This window comes from Pleurodeles waltl, chromosome 2_2, assembly GCF_031143425.1.
Source record: "Pleurodeles waltl isolate 20211129_DDA chromosome 2_2, aPleWal1.hap1.20221129, whole genome shotgun sequence".
Classification (NCBI taxonomy): Eukaryota; Metazoa; Chordata; class Amphibia; order Caudata; family Salamandridae; genus Pleurodeles; species Pleurodeles waltl.
In genome coordinates this window covers 241913885-241935864 of record NC_090439.1, presented here as the reverse complement: position 1 = coordinate 241935864, position 21980 = coordinate 241913885, and positions in this window count along the sequence as shown.

Below are 21980 nucleotides of genomic sequence, written 5' to 3'. Positions count from 1 at the left end.
GAAACACGTGTCCAGAGATACAGCACTCGCTGCACCTACCTTAGGTGAAGAACTTTCTACAGCGATACGGCACTTGCTGCACCTACTTAGGGTGAATAATTTTTTGAAAGGTTCTCGCTATTTATATTTAAATGACTGCATTTACCATGATGCCTTGGGGCTATTTTCCGCTTGAATGCAAGGCAGTGTGCTCCCTTTTTCTTTTTGGATGTCTAAATGACGGCTCCCGTGAGCCTCTTGCTGACGAGCACTGGCGATGCACCTGTGCGCCTACTGAGTGGTACAAAAACCTGTGAAGACGTTTGGCGGCATTTCAAGCGACCCCTTCAGTTACATACGCTCTCTGCTGATGAAGGCCGAAAGCCAGAAACATGTGTCCAGAGATACGGCACTCGCTGCACCTACCTTCGGTGAAGAACTTTCTACAGCGATACGGCACTTGCTGCACCTACTTAGGGTGAATAATTTTTTGAAAGATTCTCGCTATTTATATTTAAATGACTGCATTTACCATGATGCCTTGGGGCTATTTTCCGCTTGATTGCAAGGCAGTGTGCTCCCTTTTTCTTTTTGGATGTCTAAATGACGGCTCCCGTGAGCCTCTTGCTGACGAGCACTGGCGATGCACCTGTGCGCCTACTGAGTGGTACAAAAACCTGTGAAGACATTTGGCGGCATTTCAAGCGACCCCTTCAGTTACATACGCTCTCTGCTGATGAAGGCCGAAAGCCAGAAACACGTGTCCAGAGATACGGCACTCGCTGCACCTACCTTAGGTGAAGAACTTTCTACAGCGATACGGCACTTGCTGCACCTACTTAGGGTGAATAATTTTTTGAAAGATTCTCGCTATTTATATTTAAATGACTGCATTTACCATGATGCCTTGGGGCTATTTTCCGCTTGAATGCAAGGCAGTGTGCTCCCTTTTTCTTTTTGGATGTCTAAATGACGGCTCCCGTGAGCCTCTTGCTGACGAGCACTGGCGATGCACCTGTGCGCCTACTGAGTGGCACAAAAACCTGTGAAGATGTTTGGCGGCATTTCAAGCGACCCCTTCAGTTACATACGCTCTTTGCTGATGAAGGCCGAAAGCAAGAAACACGTGTCCAGAGATACGGCACTCGCTGCACCTACCTTAGGTGAATAACTTTCTACAGCGATACGGCACTTGCTGCACCTACTTAGGGTGAATAATTTTTTGAAAGGTTCTCGCTATTTATATTTAAATGACTGCATTTACCATGATGCCTTGGAGCTATTTTCCGCTTGAATGCAAGGCAGTGTGCTCCCTTTTTCTTTTTGGATGTCTAAATGACGGCTCCCGTGAGCCTCTTGCTGACGAGCACTGGCGATGCACCTGTGCGCCTACTGAGTGGTACAAAAACCTGTGAAGACGTTTGGCGGCATTTCAAGCGACCCCTTCAGTTACATACGCTCTCTGCTGATAAAGGCCGAAAGCCAGAAACACGTGTCCAGAGATACGGCACTCGCTGCACCTACCTTAGGTGAAGAACTTTCTACAGCGATACGGCACTTGCTGCACCTACTTAGGGTGAATAATTTTTTGAAAGATTCTCGCTATTTATATTTAAATGACTGCATTTACCATGATGCCTTGGGGCTATTTTCCGCTTGAATGCAAGGCAGTGTGCTCCCTTTTTCTTTTTGGATGGCTAAATGACGGCTCACGTGAGCCTCTTGCTGACGAGCACTGGCGATGCACCTGTGCGCCTACTGAGTGGTACAAAAACCTGTGAAGACATTTGGCGGCATTTCAAGCGACCCCTTCAGTTACATACGCTCTCTGCTGATGAAGGCCGAAAGCCAGAAACACGTGTCCAGAGATACAGCACTCGCTGCACCTACCTTAGGTGAAGAACTTTCTACAGCGATACGGCACTTGCTGCACCTACTTAGGGTGAATAATTTTTTGAAAGGTTCTCGCTATTTATATTTAAATGACTGCATTTACCATGATGCCTTGGGGCTATTTTCCGCTTGAATGCAAGGCAGTGTGCTCCCTTTTTCTTTTTGGATGTCTAAATGACGGCTCCCGTGAGCCTCTTGCTGACGAGCACTGGCGATGCACCTGTGCGCCTACTGAGTGGTACAAAAACCTGTGAAGACGTTTGGCGGCATTTCAAGCGACCCCTTCAGTTACATACGCTCTCTGCTGATGAAGGCCGAAAGCCAGAAACATGTGTCCAGAGATACGGCACTCGCTGCACCTACCTTCGGTGAAGAACTTTCTACAGCGATACGGCACTTGCTGCACCTACTTAGGGTGAATAATTTTTTGAAAGATTCTCGCTATTTATATTTAAATGACTGCATTTACCATGATGCCTTGGGGCTATTTTCCGCTTGATTGCAAGGCAGTGTGCTCCCTTTTTCTTTTTGGATGTCTAAATGACGGCTCCCGTGAGCCTCTTGCTGACGAGCACTGGCGATGCACCTGTGCGCCTACTGAGTGGTACAAAAACCTGTGAAGACGTTTGGCGGCATTTCAAGCGACCCCTTCAGTTACATACGCTCTCTGCTGATAAAGGCCGAAAGCCAGAAACACGTGTCCAGAGATACGGCACTCGCTGCACCTACCTTAGGTGAAGAACTTTCTACAGCGATACGGCACTTGCTGCACCTACTTAGGGTGAATAATTTTTTTTAAGATTCTCGCTATTTATATTTAAATGAATGCATTTACCATGATGCCTTGGGGCTATTTTCCGCTTGAATGCAAGGCAGTGTGCTCCCTTTGTCTTTTTGGATGGCTAAATGACGGCTCCCGTGAGCCTCTTGCTGACGAGCACTGGCGATGCACCTGTGCGCCTACTGAGTGGTACAAAAACCTGTGAAGACGTTTGGCGGCATTTCAAGCGACCCCTTCAGTTACATACGCTCTCTGCTGATGAAGGCCGAAAGCCAGAAACACGTGTCCAGAGATACTGCACTCGCTGCACCTACCTTAGGTGAAGAACTTTCTACAGCGATACGGCACTTGCTGCACCTACTTAGGGTGAATAATTTTTTGAAAGATTCTCGCTATTTATATTTAAATGACTGCATTTACCATGATGCCTTGGGGCTATTTTCCGCTTGAATGCAAGGCAGTGTGCTCCCTTTTTCTTTTTGGATGTCTAAATGACGGCTCCCGTGAGCCTCTTGCTGACGAGCACTGGCGATGCACCTGTGCGCCTACTGAGTGGTACAAAAACCTGTGAAGACGTTTGGCGGCATTTCAGGCGACCCCTTCAGTTACATACGCTCTCTGCTGATGAAGGCCGAAAGCCAGAAACACGTGTCCAGAGATACGGCACTCGCTGCACCTACCTTAGGTGAAGAACTTTCTACAGCGATACGGCACTTGCTGCACCTACTTAGGGTGAATAATTTTTTGAAACATTCTCGCTATTTATATTTAAATGACTGCATTTACCATGATGCCTTGGGGCTATTTTCCGCTTGAATGCAAGGCAGTGTGCTCCCTTTTTCTTTTTGGATGTCTAAATGACGGCTCCCGTGAGCCTCTTGCTGACGAGCACTGGCGATGCACCTGTGCGCCTACTGAGTGGTACAAAAACCTGTGAAGACGTTTGGCGGCATTTCAAGCGACCCCTTCAGTTACATACGCTCTCTGCTGATGAAGGCCGAAAGCCAGAAACACGTGTCCAGAGATACTGCACTCGCTGCACCTACCTTAGGTGAAGAACTTTCTACAGCGATACGGCACTTGCTGCACCTACTTAGGGTGAATAATTTTTTGAAAGATTCTCGCTATTTATATTTAAATGACTGCATTTACCATGATGCCTTGGGGCTATTTTCCGCTTTATTGCAAGGCAGTGTGCTCCCTTTTTCTTTTTGGATGTCTAAATGACGGCTCCCATGAGCCTCTTGCTCACGAGCACTGGCGATGCACCTGTGCGCCTACTGAGCGGTACAAAAACCTGTGAAGACGTTTGGCGGCATTTCAAGCGACCCCTTCAGTTACATACGCTCTCTGCTGATGAAGGCCGAAAGCCAGAAACACGTGTCCAGAGATACTGCACTCGCTGCACCTACCTTAGGTGAAGAACTTTCTACAGCGATACGGCACTTGCTGCACCTACTTAGGGTGAATAATTTTTTGAAAGATTCTCGCTATTTATATTTAAATGACTGCATTTTCCATGATGCCTTGGGGCTATTTTCCGCTTGAATGCAAGGCAGTGTGCTCCCTTTTTCTTTTTGGATGTCTAAATGACGGCTCCCGTGAGCCTCTTGCTGACGAGCACTGGCGATGCACCTGTGCGCCTACTGAGTGGTACAAAAACCTGTGAAGACGTTTGGCGGCATTTCAAGCGACCCCTTCAGTTACATACGCTCTCTGCTGATGAAGGCCGAAAGCCAGAAACACGTGTCCAGAGATACGGCACTCGCTGCACCTACCTTAGGTGAAGAACTTTCTACAGCGATACGGCACTTGCTGCACCTACTTAGGGTGAATAATTTTTTGAAAGATTCTCGCTATTTATATTTAAATGACTGCATTTACCATGATGCCTTGGGGCTATTTTCCGCTTGAATGCAAGGCAGTGTGCTCCCTTTTTCTTTTTGGATGTCTAAATGACGGCTCCGGTGAGCCTCTTGCTGACGAGCACTAGCGATGCACCTGTGCGCCTACTGAGTGGTACAAAAACCTGTGAAGACGTTTGGCGGCATTTCAAGCGACCCCTTCAGTTACATACGCTCTCTGCTGATGAAGGCCGAAAGCCAGAAACACGTGTCCAGAGATACTGCACTCGCTGCACCTACCTTAGGTGAAGAACTTTCTACAGCGATACGGCACTTGCTGCACCTACTTAGGGTGAATAATTTTTTGAAAGATTCTCGCTATTTATATTTAAATGACTGCATTTACCATGATGCCTTGGGGCTATTTTCCGCTTGAATGCAAGGCAGTGTGCTCCCTTTTTCTTTTTGGATGTCTAAATGACGGCTCCGGTGAGCCTCTTGCTGACGAGCACTAGCGATGCACCTGTGCGCCTACTGAGTGGTACAAAAACCTGTGAAGACGTTTGGCGGCATTTCAAGCGACCCCTTCAGTTACATACGCTCTCTGCTGATGAAGGCCGAAAGCCAGAAACACGTGTCCAGAGATACGGCACTCGCTGCACCTACCTTAGGTGAAGAACTTTCTACAGCGATACAGCACTTGCTGCACCTACTTAGGGTGAATAATTTTTTGAAAGATTCTCGCTATTTATATTTAAATGACTATATTTACCATGATGCCTTGGGGCTATTTTCCGCTTGGATGCAAGGCAGTGTGCTCCCTTTTTCTTTTTGGATGTCTACATGACGGCTCCCGTGAGCCTCTTGCTGACGAGCACTGGCGATGCACCTGTGCGCCTACTGAGTGGTACAAAAACCTGTGAAGACGTTTGGCGGCATTTCAAGCGACCCCTTCAGTTACATACGCTCTCTGCTGATGAAGGCCGAAAGCCAGAAACACGTGTCCAGAGATACTGCACTCGCTGCACCTACCTTAGGTGAAGAACTTTCTACAGCGATACGGCACTTGCTGCACCTACTTAGGGTGAATAATTTTTTTAAAGATTCTCGCTATTTATATTTAAATGACTGCATTTACCATGATGCCTTGGGGCTATTTTCCGCTTGAATGCAAGGCAGTGTGCTCCCTTTTTCTTTTTGGATGTCTAAATGACGGCTCCCGTGAGCCTCTTGCTGACGAGGACTGGCGATGCACCTGTGCGCCTACTGAGTGGTACAAAAACCTGTGAAGACGTTTGGCGGCATTTCAAGCGACCCCTTCAGTTACATACGCTCCCTGCTGATGAAGGCCGAAAGCCAGAAACACGTGTCCAGAGATACGGCACTCGCTGCACCTACCTTACGTGAAGAACTTTCTACAGCGATACAGCACTTGCTGCACCTACTTAGGGTGAATAATTTTTTGAAAGATTCTCGCTATTTATATTTAAATGACTGCATTTACCATGATGCCATGGGGCTATTTTCCGCTTGAATGCAAGGCAGTGTGCTCCCTTTTTCTTTTTGGATGTCTAAATGACGGCTCCCGTGAGCCTCTTGCTGACGAGCACTGACGATGCACCTGTGCGCCTACTGAGTGGTACAAAAACCTGTGAAGACGTTTGGCAGCATTTCAAGCGACCCCTTCAGTTACATACGCTCTCTGCTGATGAAGGCCGAAAGCCAGAAACACGTGTCCATAGATACGGCACTCGCTGCACCTACCTTAGGTGAAGAACTTTCTACAGCGATACGCCACTTGCTGCACCTACTTAGGGTGAATAATTTTTTTAAAGATTCTCGCTATTTATATTTAAATGACTGCATTTACCATGATGCCTTGGGGCTATTTTCTGCTTGAATGCAAGGCAGTGTGCTCCCTTTTTCTTTTTGGATGTCTAAATGACGGCTCCCGTGAGCCTCTTGCTGACGAGCACTGGCGATGCACCTGTGCGCCTACTGAGTGGTACAAAAACCTGTGAAGACGTTTGGCGGCATTTCAAGCGACCCCTTCAGTTACATACGCTCTCTGCTGATAAAGGCCGAAAGCCAGAAACACGTGTCCAGAGATACGGCACTCGCTGCACCTACCTTAGGTGAAGAACTTTCTACAGCGATACAGCACTTGCTGCACCTACTTAGGGTGAATAATTTTTTGAAAGATTCTCGCTATTTATATTTAAATGTCTGCTTTTACCATGATGCCTTGGGGCTATTTTCCGCTTGAATGCAAGGCAGTGTGCTCCCTTTTTCTTTTTGGATGTCTAAATGACGGCTCCCGTGAGTCTCTTGCTGACGAGCACTGGCGATGCACCTGTGCGCATACTGAGTGGCACAAAAACCTGTGAAGATGTTTGGCGGTATTTCAAGCGACCCCTTCAGTTACATACGCTCTTTGCTGATGAAGGCCGAAAGCAAGAAACACGTGTCCAGAGATACGGCACTCGCTGCACCTACCTTAGGTGAAGAACTTTCTACAGCGATACGGCACTTGCTGCACCTACTTAGGGTGAATAATTTTTTGAAAGGTTCTCGCTATTTATATTTAAATGACTGCATTTACCATGATGCCTTGGGGCTATTTTCCGCTTGAATGCAAGGCAGTGTGCTCCCTTTTTCTTTTTGGATGTCTAAATGACGGCTCCCGTGAGCCTCTTGCTGACGAGCACTGGCGATGCACCTGTGCGCCTACTGAGTGGTACAAAAACCTGTGAAGACGTTTTGCGGAATTTCAAGCGACCCCTTCAGTTACATACGCTCTCTGCTGATAAAGGCCGAAAGCCAGAAACACGTGTCCAGAGATACGGCACTCGCTGCACCTACCTTAGGTGAAGAACTTTCTACAGCGATACAGCACTTGCTGCACCTACTTAGGGTGAATAATTTTTTGAAAGATTCTCGCTATTTATATTTAAATGACTGCATTTACCATGATGCCTTGGGGCTATTTTCCGCTTGAATGCAAGGCAGTGTGCTCCCTTTTTCTTTTTGGATGTCTAAATGACGGCTCCCGTGAGCCTCTTGCTGACGAGCACTGGCGATGCACCTGTGCGCCTACTGAGTGGTACAAAAACCTGTGAAGACGTTTGGCGGCATTTCAAGCGACCCCTTCAGTTACATACGCTCTCTGCTGATGAAGGCCGAAAGCCAGAAACACGTGTCCAGAGATACGGCACTCGCTGCACCTACCTTAGGTGAAGAACTTTCTACAGCGATACGGCACTTGCTGCACCTACTTAGGGTGAATAATTTTTTGAAAGATTCTCGCTATTTATATTTAAATGACTGCATTTACCATGATGCCTTGGGGCTATTTTCCGCTTGAATGCAAGGCAGTGTGCTCCCTTTTTCTTTTTGGATGTCTAAATGACGGCTCCCGTGAGCCTCTTGCTGACGAGCACTGGCGATGCACCTGTGCGCCTACTGAGTGGTACAAAAACCTGTGAAGACGTTTGGCGGAATTTCAAGCGACCCCTTCAGTTACATACGCTCTCTGCTGATAAAGGCCGAAAGCCAGAAACACGTGTCCAGAGATACGGCACTCGCTGCACCTACCTTAGGTGAAGAACTTTCTACAGCGATACGGCACTTGCTGCACCTACTTAGGGTGAATAATTTTTTGAAAGATTCTCGCTATTTATATTTAAATGACTGCATTTACCATGATGCCTTGGGGCTATTTTCCGCTTGAATGCAAGGCAGTGTGCTCCCTTTTTCTTTTTGGATGTCTAAATGACGGCTCCCGTGAGCCTCTTGCTGACGAGCACTGGCGATGCACCTGTGCGCCTACTGAGTGGTACAAAAACCTGTGAAGACGTTTGGCGGCATTTCAAGCGACCCCTTCAGTTACATACGCTCTCTGCTGATGAAGGCCGAAAGCCAGAAACACGTGTCCAGAGATACGGCACTCGTGCACCTACCTTAGGTGAAGAACTTTCTACAGCGATACGGCACTTGCTGCACCTACTTAGGGTGAATAATTTTTTGAAAGATTCTCGCTATTTATATTTAAATGACTGCATTTACCATGATGCCTTGGGGCTATTTTCCGCTTGAATGCAAGGAAGTGTGCTCCCTTTTTCTTTTTGGATGTCTAAATGACGGCTCCGGTGAGCCTCTTGCTGACGAGCACTAGCGATGCACCTGTGCGCCTACTGAGTGGTACAAAAACCTGTGAAGACGTTTGGCGGCATTTCAAGCGACCCCTTCAGTTACATACGCTCTCTGCTGATGAAGGCCGAAAGCCAGAAACACGTGTCCAGAGATACTGCACTCGCTGCACCTACCTTAGGTGAAGAACTTTCTACAGCGATACGGCACTTGCTGCACCTACTTAGGGTGAATAATTTTTTTAAAGATTCTCGCTATTTATATTTAAATGACTGCATTTACCATGATGCCTTGGGGCTATTTTCCGCTTGAATGCAAGGCAGTGTGCTCCCTTTTTCTTTTTGGATGTCTAAATGACGGCTCCGGTGAGCCTCTTGCTGACGAGCACTAGCGATGCACCTGTGCGCCTACTGAGTGGTACAAAAACCTGTGAAGACGTTTGGCGGCATTTCAAGCGACCCCTTCAGTTACATACGCTCTCTGCTGATGAAGGCCGAAAGCCAGAAACAAGTGTCCAGAGATACGGCACTCGCTGCACCTACCTTAGGTGAAGAACTTTCTACAGCGATACAGCACTTGCTGCACCTACTTAGGGTGAATAATTTTTTGAAAGATTCTCGCTATTTATATTTAAATGACTGCATTTACCATGATGCCTTGGGGCTATTTTCCGCTTGAATGCAAGGCAGTGTCCTCCCTTTTTCTTTTTGGATGTCTAAATGACGGCTCCGGTGAGCCTCTTGCTGACGAGCACTAGCGATGCACCTGTGCGCCTACTGAGTGGAACAAAAACCTGTGAAGACGTTTGGCGGCATTTCAAGCACCCCCTTCAGGTACATTCGCTCTCTGCTGATGAAGGCCGAAAGCTAGAAACACGTGTCCAGAGATACGGCACTCGCTGCACCTACTTTAGGTGAAGAACTTTCTACAGCGATACGGCACTTGCTGCACCTACTTAGGGTGAATAATTTTTTGAAACATTCTCGCTATTTATATTTAAATGACTGCATTTACCATGATGCCTTGGGGCTATTTTCCGCTTGAATGCAAGGCAGTGTGCTCCCTTTTTCTTTTTGGATGTCTAAATGACTGCTCCCGTGAGCCTCTTGCTGACGAGCACTGGCGATGCACTTGTGCGCCTACTGAGTGGTACAAAAACCTGTGAAGACGTTTGGCGGCATTTCAAGCGACCCCTTCAGTTACATACGCTCTCTGCTGATGAAGGCCGAAAGCCAGAAACACGTGTCCAGAGATACGGCACTCGCTGCACCTACCTTAGGTGAAGAACTTTCTACAGCGATACAGCACTTGCTGCACCTACTTACGGTGAATAATTTTTTTTAAGATTCTCGCTATTTATATTTAAATGACTGCATTTACCATGATGCCTTGGGGCTATTTTCCGCTTGATTGCAAGGCAGTGTGCTCCCTTTTTCTTTTTGGATGTCTAAATGACGGCTCCTGTGAGCCTCTTGCTGACGAGCACTGGCGATGCACCTGTGCGCCTACTGAGTGGTACAAAAACCTGTGAAGACTTTTGGCGGCATTTCAAGCGACCCCTTCAGTTACATACGCTCTCTGCTGATGAAGGCCGAAAGCCAGAAACACGTGTCCAGAGATACGGCACTCGCTGCACCTACCTTAGGTGAAGAACTTTCTACAGCGATACAGCACTTGCTGCACCTACTTAGGGTGAATAATTTTTTGAAAGATTCTCGCTATTTATATTTAAATGACTGCATTTACCATGATGCCTTGCGGCTATTTTCCGCTTGAATGCAAGGCAGTGTGCTCCCTTTTTCTTTTTGGATGTCTAAATGACGGCTCCCGTGAGCCTCTTGCTGACGAGCACTGGCGATGCACCTGTGCGCCTACTGAGTGGTAGAAAAACCTGTGAAGACGTTTGGCGGCATTTCAAGCGACCCCTTCAGTTACATACGCTCTCTGCTGATGAAGGCCGAAAGCCAGAAACACGTGTCCAGAGATACGGCACTCGCTGCACCTACCTTAGGTGAAGAACTTTCTACAGCGATACGGCACTTGCTGCACCTACTTAGGGTGAATAATTTTTTGAAAGATTCTCGCTATTTATATTTAAATGACTGCATTTACCATGATGCCTTGGGGCTATTTTCCGCTTGAATGCAAGGCAGTGTACTCCCTTTTTCTTTTTGGATGTCTAAATGACGGCTCACGTGAGCCTCTTGCTGACGAGCACCTGCGATGCACCTGTGCGCCTACTGAGTGGTACAAAAACCTGTGAAGACATTTGGCGGCATTTCAAGCGACCCCTTCAGTTACATACGCTCTCTGCTGATGAAGGCCGAAAGCCAGAAACACGTGTCCAGAGATACGGCACTCGCTGCACCTACCTTAGGTGAAGAACTTTCTACAGCGATACGGCACTTGCTGCACCTACTTAGGGTGAATAATTTTTTGAAAGATTCTCGCTATTTATATTTAAATGACTGCATTTACCATGATGCCTTGGGGCTATTTTCCGCTTGAATGCAAGGCAGTGTGCTCCCTTTTTCTTTTTGGATGTCTAAATGACGGCTCTCGTGAGCCTCTTGCTGACGAGCACTGGCGATGCACCTATGCGCCTACTGAGTGGTACAAAAACCTGTAAAGACGTTTGGCGGCATTTCAAGCGACCCCTTCAGTTACATACGCTCTCTGCTGATGAAGGCCGAAAGCCAGAAACACGTGTCCAGAGATACGGCACTCGCTGCACCTACCTTAGGTGAAGAACTTTCTACAGCGATACGGCACTTGCTGCACCTACTTAGGGTGAATAATTTTTTGAAAGATTCTCGCTATTTATATTTAAATGACTGCATTTACCATGATGCCTTGGGGCTATTTTCCGCTTGAATGCAAGGCAGTGTGCTCCCTTTTTCTTTTTGGATGTCTAAATGACGGCTCCCGTGAGCCTCTTGCTGACGAGCACTGGCGATGCACCTGTGCGCCTACTGAGTGGTACAAAAACCTGTGAAGACTGTTGGCAGTATTTCAAGCGACCCCTTCAGTTACATACGCTCTCTGCTGATGAAGGCCGAAAGCCAGAAAGACGTGTCCAGAGATACGGCACTCGCTGCACCTACCTTAGGTGAAGAACTTTCTACAGCGAAACGGCACTTGCTGCACCTACTTAGGGTGAATAATTTTTTGAAAGATTCTCGCTATTTATATTTAAATGACTGCATTTACCATGATGCCTTGGGGCTATTTTCCGCTTGAATGCAAGGCAGTGTGCTCCCTTTTTCTTTTTGGATGTCTAAATGACGGCTCCCGTGAGCCTCTTGCTGACGAGCACTGGCGATGCACCTGTGCGCCTACTGAGTGGTACAAAAACCTGTGAAGACGTTTGGCGGCATTTCAAGCGACCCCTTCAGTTACATACGCTCTCTGCTGATGAAGGCCGAAAGCCAGAAACACGTGTCCAGAGATACAGCACTCGCTGCACCTACCTTAGGTGAAGAACTTTCTACAGCGATACGGCACTTGCTGCACCTACTTAGGGTGAATAATTTTTTGAAAGATTCTCGCTATTTATATTTAAATGACTGCATTTACCATGATGCCTTGGGGCTATTTTCCGCTTGATATCAAGGCAGTGTGCTCCCTTTTTCTTTTTGGATGTCTAAATGACGGCTCCCGTGAGCCTCTTGCTGACGAGCACTGGCGATGCACCTGTGCGCCTACTGAGTGGTACAAAAACCTGTGAAGACGTTTGGCGGCATTTCAAGCGACCCCTTCAGTTACATACGCTCTCTGCTGATGAAGGCCGAAAGCCAGAAACACGTGTCCAGAGATACTGCACTCGCTGCACCTACCTTAGGTGAAGAACTTTCTACAGCGATACAGCACTTGCTGCACCTACTTAGGGTGAATAATTTTTTGAAAGATTCTCGCTATTTATATTTAAATGACTGCATTTACAATGATGCCTTGGGGCTATTTTCCGCTTGAATGCAAGGCAGTGTGCTCCCTTTTTCTTTTTGGATGTCTAAATGACGGCTCCCGTGAGCCTCTTGCTGACGAGCACTGGCGATGCACCTGTGCGCCTACTGAGTGGTACAAAAACCTGTGAAGACGTTTGGCGGCATTTCAAGCGACCCCTTCAGTTACATACGCTCTCTGCTGATGAAGGCCGAAAGCCAGAAACACGTGTCCAGAGATACGGCACTCGCTGCACCTACCTTAGGTGAAGAACTTTCTACAGCGATACGGCACTTGCTGCACCTACTTAGGGTGAATAATTTTTTGAAAGATTCTCGCTATTTATATTTAAATGACTGCATTTACCATGATGCCTTGGGGCTATTTTCCGCTTGAATGCAAGGCAGTGTGCTCCCTTTTTCTTTTTGGATGTCTAAATGACGGCTCCCGTGAGACTCTTGCTGACGAGCACTGGCGATGCACTTGTGCGCCTACTGAGTGGTACAAAAACCTGTGAAGACGTTTGGCGGCATTTCAAGCGACCCCTTCAGTTACATACGTTCTCTGCTGATGAAGGCCGAAAGCCAGAAACACGTGTCCAGAGATACGGCACTCGCTGCACCTACCTTAGGTTAAGAACTTTCTACAGCGATACGGCACTTGCTGCACCTACTTAGGGTGAATAATTTTTTGAAAGATTCTCGCTATTTATATTTAAATGACTGCATTTACCATGATGCCTTGGGGCTATTTTCCGCTTGAATGCAAGGCAGTGTGCTACCTTTTTCTTTTTGGATGTCTAAATGACGGCTCCCGTGAGCCTCTTGCTGACGAGCACTGGCGATGCACCTGTGCGCCTACTGAGTGGTACAAAAACCTGTGAAGACGTTTGGCGGCATTTCAAGCGACCCCTTCAGTTACATACGCTCTCTGCTGATGAAGGCCGAAAGCCAGAAACACGTGTCCAGAGATACTGCACTCGCTGCACCTACCTTAGGTGAAGAACTTTCTACAGCGATACAGCACTTGCTGCATCTACTTAGGGTGAATAATTTTTTGAAAGATTCTCGCTATTTATATTTAAATGACTGCATTTACCATGATGCCTTGGGGCTATTTTCCGCTTGATTGCAAGGCAGTGTGCTCCCTTTTTCTTTTTGGATGTCTAAATGACGGCTCCTGTGAGCCTCTTGCTGACGAGCACTGGCGATGCACCTGTGCGCCTACTGAGTGGTACAAAAACCTGTGAAGACGTTTGGCGGCATTTCAAGCGACCCCTTCAGTTACATACGCTCTCTGCTGATGAAGGACGAAAGCCAGAAACACGTGTCCAGAGATACGGCACTCGCTGCACCTACCTTAGGTGAAGAACTTTCTACAGCGATACAGCACTTGCTGCACCTACTTAGGGTGAATAATTTTTTTTAAGATTCTCGCTATTTATATTTAAATGACTGCATTTACCATGATGCTTTGGGGCTATTTTCCGCTTGATTGCAAGGCAGTGTGCTCCCTTTTTCTTTTTGGATGTCTAAATGACGGCTCCTGTGAGCCTCTTGCTGACGAGCACTGGCGATGCACCTGTGCGCCTACTGAGTGGTACAAAAATCTGTGAAGACGTTTGGCGGCATTTCAAGCGACCCCTTCAGTTACATACGCTCTCTGCTGATGAAGGCCGAAAGCCAGAAACACGTGTCCAGAGATACGGCACTCGCTGCACCTGCCTTAGGTGAAGAACTTTCTACAGCGATACAGCACTTGCTGCACCTACTTAGGGTGAATAATTTTTTGAAAGATTCTCGCTATTTATATTTAAATGACTGCATTTACCATGATGCCTTGCGGCTATTTTCCGCTTGAATGCAAGGCAGTGTGCTCCCTTTTTCTTTTTGGATGTCTAAATGACGGCTCCCGTGAGCCTCTTGCTGACGAGCACTGGCGATGCACCTGTGCGCCTACTGAGTGGTACAAAAACCTGTGAAGACGTTTGGCGGCATTTCAAGCGACCCCTTCAGTTACATACGCTCTCTGCTGATGAAGGCCGAAAGCCAGAAACACGTGTCCAGAGATACGGCACTCGCTGCACCTACCTTAGGTGAAGAACTTTCTACAGCGATACAGCACTTGCAGCACCTACTTAGGGTGAATAATTTTTTGAAAGATTCTCGCTATTTATATTTAAATGACTGCATTTACCATGAGCCTTGGGGCTATTTTCCGCTTGAATGCAAGGCAGTGTGCTCCCTTTTTCTTTTTGGATGTCTAAATGACGGCTCCCGTGAGCCTCTTGCTGACGAGCACTGGCGATGCACCTGTGCGCCTACTGAGTGGCACAAAAACCTGTGAAGATGTTTGGCGGTATTTCAAGCGACCCCTTCAGTTACATACGCTCTTTGCTGATGAAGGCCGAAAGCAAGAAACACGTGTCCAGAGATACGGCACTCGCTGCACCTACCTTAGGTGAAGAACTTTCTACAGCGATACGGCACTTGCTGCACCTACTTAGGGTGAATAATTTTTTGAAAGGTTCTCGCTATTTATATTTAAATGACTGCATTTACCATGATGCCTTGGGGCTATTTTCCGCTTGAATGCAAGGCAGTGTGCTCCCTTTTTCTTTTTGGATGTCTAAATGACGGCTCCCGTGAGCCTCTTGCTGACGAGCACTGGCGATGCACCTGTGCGCCTACTGAGTGGTACAAAAACCTGTGAAGACATTTGGCGGAATTTCAAGCGACCCCTTCAGTTACATACGCTCTCTGCTGATAAAGGCCGAAAGCCATAAACACGTGTCCAGAGATACGGCACTCGCTGCACCTACCTTAGGTGAAGAACTTTCTACAGCGATACGGCACTTGCTGCACCTACTTAGGGTGAATAATTTTTTGAAAGATTCTCGCTATTTATATTTAAATGACTGCATTTACCATGATGCCTTGGGGCTATTTTCCGCTTGAATGCAAGGCAGTGTGCTCCCTTTTTCTTTTTGGATGTCTGAATGACGGCTCCCGTGAGCCTCTTGCTGACGAGCACTGGCGATGCACCTGTGCGCCTACTGAGTGGTACAAAAACCTGTGAAGACGTTTGGCGGCATTTCAAGCGACCCCTTCAGTTACATACGCTCTCTGCTGATGAAGGCCGAAAGCCAGAAACACGTGTCCAGAGATACAGCACTCGCTGCACCTACCTTAGGTGAAGAACTTTCTACAGCGATACGGCACTTGCTGCACCTACTTAGGGTGAATAATTTTTTGAAAGATTCTCGCTATTTATATTTAAATGACTGCATTTACCATGATGCCTTGGGGCTATTTTCCACTTGATTGCAAGGCAGTGTGCTCCCTTTTTCTTTTTGGATGTCTAAATGACGGCTCCCGTGAGCCTCTTGCTGACGAGCACTGGCGATGCACCTGTGCGCCTACTGAGTGCTCCAAAAACCTGTGAAGACGTTTGGCGGCATTTCAAGCGACCCCTTCAGTTACATACGCTCTCTGCTGATGAAGGCCGAAAGCCAGAAACACGTGTCCAGAGATACTGCACTCGCTGCACCTACCTTAGGTGAAGAACTTTCTACAGCGATACGGCACTTGCTGCACCTACTTAGGGTGAATAATTTTTTGAAAGATTCTCGCTATTTATATTTAAATGACTGCATTTACAATGATGCCTTGGGGCTATTTTCCGCTTGAATGCAAGGCAGTGTGCTCCCTTTTTCTTTTTGGATGTCTGAATGACGGCTCCCGTGAGCCTCTTGCTGACGAGCACTGGCGATGCACCTGTGCGCCTACTGAGTGGTACAAAAACCTGTGAAGACGTTTGGCGGCATTTCAAGCGACCCCTTCAGTTACATACGCTCTCTGCTGATGAAGGCCGAAAGCCAGAAACACGTGTCCAGAGATACAGCACTCGCTGCACCTACCTTAGGTGAAGAACTTTCTACAGCGATACAGCACTTGCAGCACCTACTTAGGGTGAATAATTTTTTGAAAGATTCTCGCTATTTATATTTAAATGACTGCATTTACCATGAGCCTTGGGGCTATTTTCCGCTTGAATGCAAGGCAGTGTGCTCCCTTTTTCTTTTTGGATGTCTAAATGACGGCTCCCGTGAGCCTCTTGCTGACGAGCACTGGCGATGCACCTGTGCGCCTACTGAGTGGTACAAAAACCTGTGAAGACGTTTGGCGGCATTTCAAGCGACCCCTTCAGTTACATACGCTCTCTGCTGATGAAGGCCGAAAGCCAGAAACACGTGTCCAGAGATACAGCACTCGCTGCACCTACCTTAGGTGAAGAACTTTCTACAGCGATACGGCACTTGCTGCACCTACTTAGGGTGAATAATTTTTTGAAAGATTCTCGCTATTTATATTTAAATGACTGCATTTACCATGATGCCTTGGGGCTATTTTCCACTTGATTGCAAGGCAGTGTGCTCCCTTTTTCTTTTTGGATGTCTAAATGACGGCTCCCGTGAGCCTCTTGCTGACGAGCACTGGCGATGCACCTGTGCGCCTACTGAGTGGTACAAAAACCTGTGAAGACGTTTGGCGGCATTTCAAGCGACCCCTTCAGTTACATACGCTCTCTGCTGATGAAGGCCGAAAGCCAGAAACACGTGTCCAGAGATACTGCACTCGCTGCACCTACCTTAGGTGAAGAACTTTCTACAGCGATACGGCACTTGCTGCACCTACTTAGGGTGAATAATTTTTTGAAAGATTCTCGCTATTTATATTTAAATGACTGCATTTACAATGATGCCTTGGGGCTATTTTCCGCTTGAATGCAAGGCAGTGTGCTCCCTTTTTCTTTTTGGATGTCTAAATGACGGCTCCCGTGAGCCTCTTGCTGACGAGCACTGGCGATGCACCTGTGCGCCTACTGAGTGGTACAAAAACCTGTGAAGACGTTTGGCGGCATTTCAAGCGACCCCTTCAGTTACATACGCTCTCTGCTGATGAAGGCCGAAAGCCAGAAACACGTGTCCAGAGATACGGCACTCGCTGCACCTACCTTAGGTGAAGAACTTTCTACAGCGATACGGCACTTGCTGCACCTACTTAGGGTGAATAATTTTTTGAAAGATTCTCGCTATTTATATTTAAATGACTGTATTTACCATGATGCCTTGGGGCTATTTTCCGCTTGAATGCAAGGCAGTGTCCTCCCTTTTTCTTTTTGGATGTCTAAATGACGGCTCCGGTGAGCCTCTTGCTGACGAGCACTAGCGATGCACCTGTGCGCCTACTGAGTGGAACAAAAACCTGTGAAGACGTTTGGCGGCATTTCAAGCAACCCCTTCAGGTACATACGCTCTCTGCTGATGAAGGCCGAAAGCCAGAAACACGTGTCCAGAGATACGGCACTCGCTGCACCTACTTTAGGTGAAGAACTTTCTACAGCGATACGGCACTTGCTGCACCTACTTAGGGTGAATAATTTTTTGAAACATTCTCGCTATTTATATTTAAATGACAGCATTTACCATGATGCCTTGGGGCTATTTTCCGCTTGAATGCAAGGCAGTGTGCTCCCTTTTTCTTTTTGGATGTCTAAATGACGGCTCCCGTGAGCCTCTTGCTGACGAGCACTGGCGATGCACTTGTGCGCCTACTGAGTGGTACAAAAACCTGTGAAGACGTTTGGCGGCATTTCAAGCGACCCCTTCAGTTACATACGCTCTCTGCTGATGAAGGCCGAAAGCCAGAAACACGTGTCCAGAGATACGGCACTCGCTGCACCTACCTTAGGTGAAGAACTTTCTACAGCGATACAGCACTTGCTGCACCTACTTAGGGTGAATAATTTTTTTAAAGATTCTCGCTATTTATATTTAAATGACTGCATTTACCATGATGCCTTGGGGCTATTTTCCGCTTGATTGCAAGGCAGTGTGCTCCCTTTTTCTTTTTGGATGTCTAAATGACGGCTCCTGTGAGCCTCTTGCTGACGAGCACTGGCGATGCACCTGTGCGCCTACTGAGTGGTACAAAAACCTGTGAAGACGTTTGGCGGCATTTCAAGCGACCCCTTCAGTTACATACGCTCTCTGCTGATGAAGGCCGAAAGCCAGAAACACGTGTCCAGAGATACGGCACTCGCTGCACCTACCTTAGGTGAAGAACTTTCTACAGCGATACAGCACTTGCTGCACCTACTTAGGGTGAATAATTTTTTGAAAGATTCTCGCTATTTATATTTAAATGACTGCATTTACCATGATGCCTTGCGGCTATTTTCCGCTTGAATGCAAGGCAGTGTGCTCCCTTTTTCTTTTTGGATGTCTAAATGACGGCTCCCGTGAGCCTCTTGCTGACGAGCACTGGCGATGCACCTGTGCGCCTACTGAGTGGTAGAAAAACCTGTGAAGACGTTTGGCGGCATTTCAAGCGACCCCTTCAGTTACATACGCTCTCTGCTGATGAAGGCCGAAAGCCAGAAACACGTGTCCAGAGATACGGCACTCGCTGCACCTACCTTAGGTGAAGAACTTTCTACAGCGATACAGCACTTGCAGCACCTACTTAGGGTGAATAATTTTTTGAAAGATTCTCGCTATTTATATTTAAATGACTGCATTTACCATGAGCCTTGGGGCTATTTTCCGCTTGAATGCAAGGCAGTGTGCTCCCTTTTTCTTTTTGGATGTCTAAATGACGGCTCCCGTGAGCCTCTTGCTGACGAGGACTGGTGATGCACCTGTGCGCCTACTGAGTGGTACAAAAACCTGTGAAGACGTTTGGTGGCATTTCAAGCGACCCCTTCAGTTACATACGCTCTCTGCTGATAAAGGCCGAAAGCCAGAAACACGTGTCCAGAGATACGGCACTCGCTGCACCTACCTTAGGTGAAGAACTTTCTACAGCGATACAGCACTTGCTGCACCTACTTAGGGTGAATAATTTTTTGAAAGATTCTCGCTATTTATATTTAAATGACTGCATTTACCATGATGCCTTGGGGCTATTTTCCGCTTGAATGCAAGGCAGTCTGCTCCCTTTTTCTTTTTGGATGTCTAAATGACGGCTCACGTGAGCCTCTTGCTGACGAGCACTGGCGATGCACCTGTGCGCCTACTGAGTGGTACAAAAACCTGTGAAGACATTTGGCGGCATTTCAAGCGACCCCTTCAGTTACATACGCTCTCTGCTGATGAAGGCCGAAAGCCAGAAACACGTGTCCAGAGATACGGCACTCGCTGCACCTACCTTAGGTGAAGAACTTTCTACAGCGATACGGCACTTGCTGCACCTACTTAGGGTGAATAATTTTTTGAAAGATTCTCGCTATTTATATTTAAATGACTGCATTTACCATGATGCCTTGGGGCTATTTTCCGCTTGAATGCAAGGCAGTGTGCTCCCTTTGTCTTTTTGGATGTCTAAATGACGGCTCTCGTGAGCCTCTTGCTGACGAGCACTGGCGATGCACCTATGCGCCTACTGAGTGGTACAAAAACCTGTAAAGACGTTTGGCGGCATTTCAAGCGACCCCTTCAGTTACATACGCTCTCTGCTGATGAAGGCCGAAAGCCAGAAACACGTGTCCAGAGATACGGCACTCGCTGCACCTACCTTAGGTGAAGAACTTTCTACAGCGATACGGCACTTGCTGCACCTACTTAGGGTGAATAATTTTTTGAAAGATTCTCGCTATTTATATTTAAATGACTGCATTTACCATGATGCCTTGGGGCTATTTTCCGCTTGAATGCAAGGCAGTGTGCTCCCTTTTTCTTTTTGGATGTCTAAATGACGGCTCCCGTGAGCCTCTTGCTGACGAGCACTGGCGATGCACCTGTGCGCCTACTGAGTGGTACAAAAACCTGTGAAGACGTTTGGCAGTATTTCAAGCGACCCCTTCAGTTACATACGCTCTCTGCTGATGAAGGCCGAAAGCCAGAAAGACGTGTCCAGAGATACGGCACTCGCTGCACCTACCTTAGGTGAAGAACTTTCTACAGCGATACGGCACTTGCTGCACCTACTTAGGGTGAATAATTTTTTGAAAGATTCTCGCTATTTATATTTAAATGACTGCATTTACCATGATGCCTTGGGGCTATTTTCCGCTTGAATGCAAGGCAGTGTGCTCCCTTTTTCTTTTTGGATGTCTAAATGACGGCTCCCGTGAGCCTCTTGCTGACGAGCACTGGCGATGCACCTGTGCGCCTACTGAGTGGTACAAAAACCTGTGAAGACGTTTGGCGGCATTTCAAGCGACCCCTTCAGTTACATACGCTCTCTGCTGATGAAGGCCGAAAGCCAGAAACACGTGTCCAGAGATACAGCACTCGCTGCACCTACCTTAGGTGAAGAACTTTCTACAGCGATACGGCACTTGCTGCACCTACTTAGGGTGAATAATTTTTTGAAAGATTCTCGCTATTTATATTTAAATGACTGCATTTACCATGATGCCTTGGGGCTATTTTCCGCTTGATTGCAAGGCAGTGTGCTCCCTTTTTCTTTTTGGATGTCTAAATGACGGCTCCCGTGAGCCTCTTGCTGACGAGCACTGGCGATGCACCTGTGCGCCTACTGAGTGGTACAAAAACCTGTGAAGATGTTTGGCGGCATTTCAAGCGACCCCTTCAGTTACATACGCTCTCTGCTGATGAAGGCCGAAAGCCAGAAACACGTGTCCAGAGATACTGCACTCGCTGCACCTACCTTAGGTGAAGAACTTTCTACAGCGATACGGCACTTGCTGCACCTACTTAGGGTGAATAATTTTTTTAAAGATTCTCGCTATTTATATTTAAATGACTGCATTTACAATGATGCCTTGGGGCTATTTTCCGCTTGAATGCAAGGCAGTGTGCTCCCTTTTTCTTTTTGGATGTCTAAATGACGGCTCCCGTGAGCCTCTTGCTGACGAGCACTGGCGATGCACCTGTGCGCCTACTGAGTGGTACAAAAACCTGTGAAGACGTTTGGCGGCATTTCAAGCGACCCCTTCAGTTACATACGCTCTCTGCTGATGAAGGCCGAAAGCCAGAAACACGTGTCCAGAGATACGGCACTCGCTGCACCTACCTTAGGTGAAGAACTTTCTACAGCGATACGGCACTTGCTGCACCTACTTAGGGTGAATAATTTTTTGAAAGATTCTCGCTATTTATATTTAAATGACTGCATTTACCATGATGCCTTGGGGCTATTTTCCGCTTGAATGCAAGGCAGTGTCCTCCCTTTTTCTTTTTGGATGTCTAAATGACGGCTCCGGTGAGCCTCTTGCTGACGAGCACTAGCGATGCACCTGTGCGCCTACTGAGTGGAACAAAAACCTGTGAAGACGTTTGGCGGCATTTCAAGCAACCCCTTCAGGTACATACGCTCTCTGCTGATGAAGGCCGAAAGCCAGAAACACGTGTCCAGAGATACGGC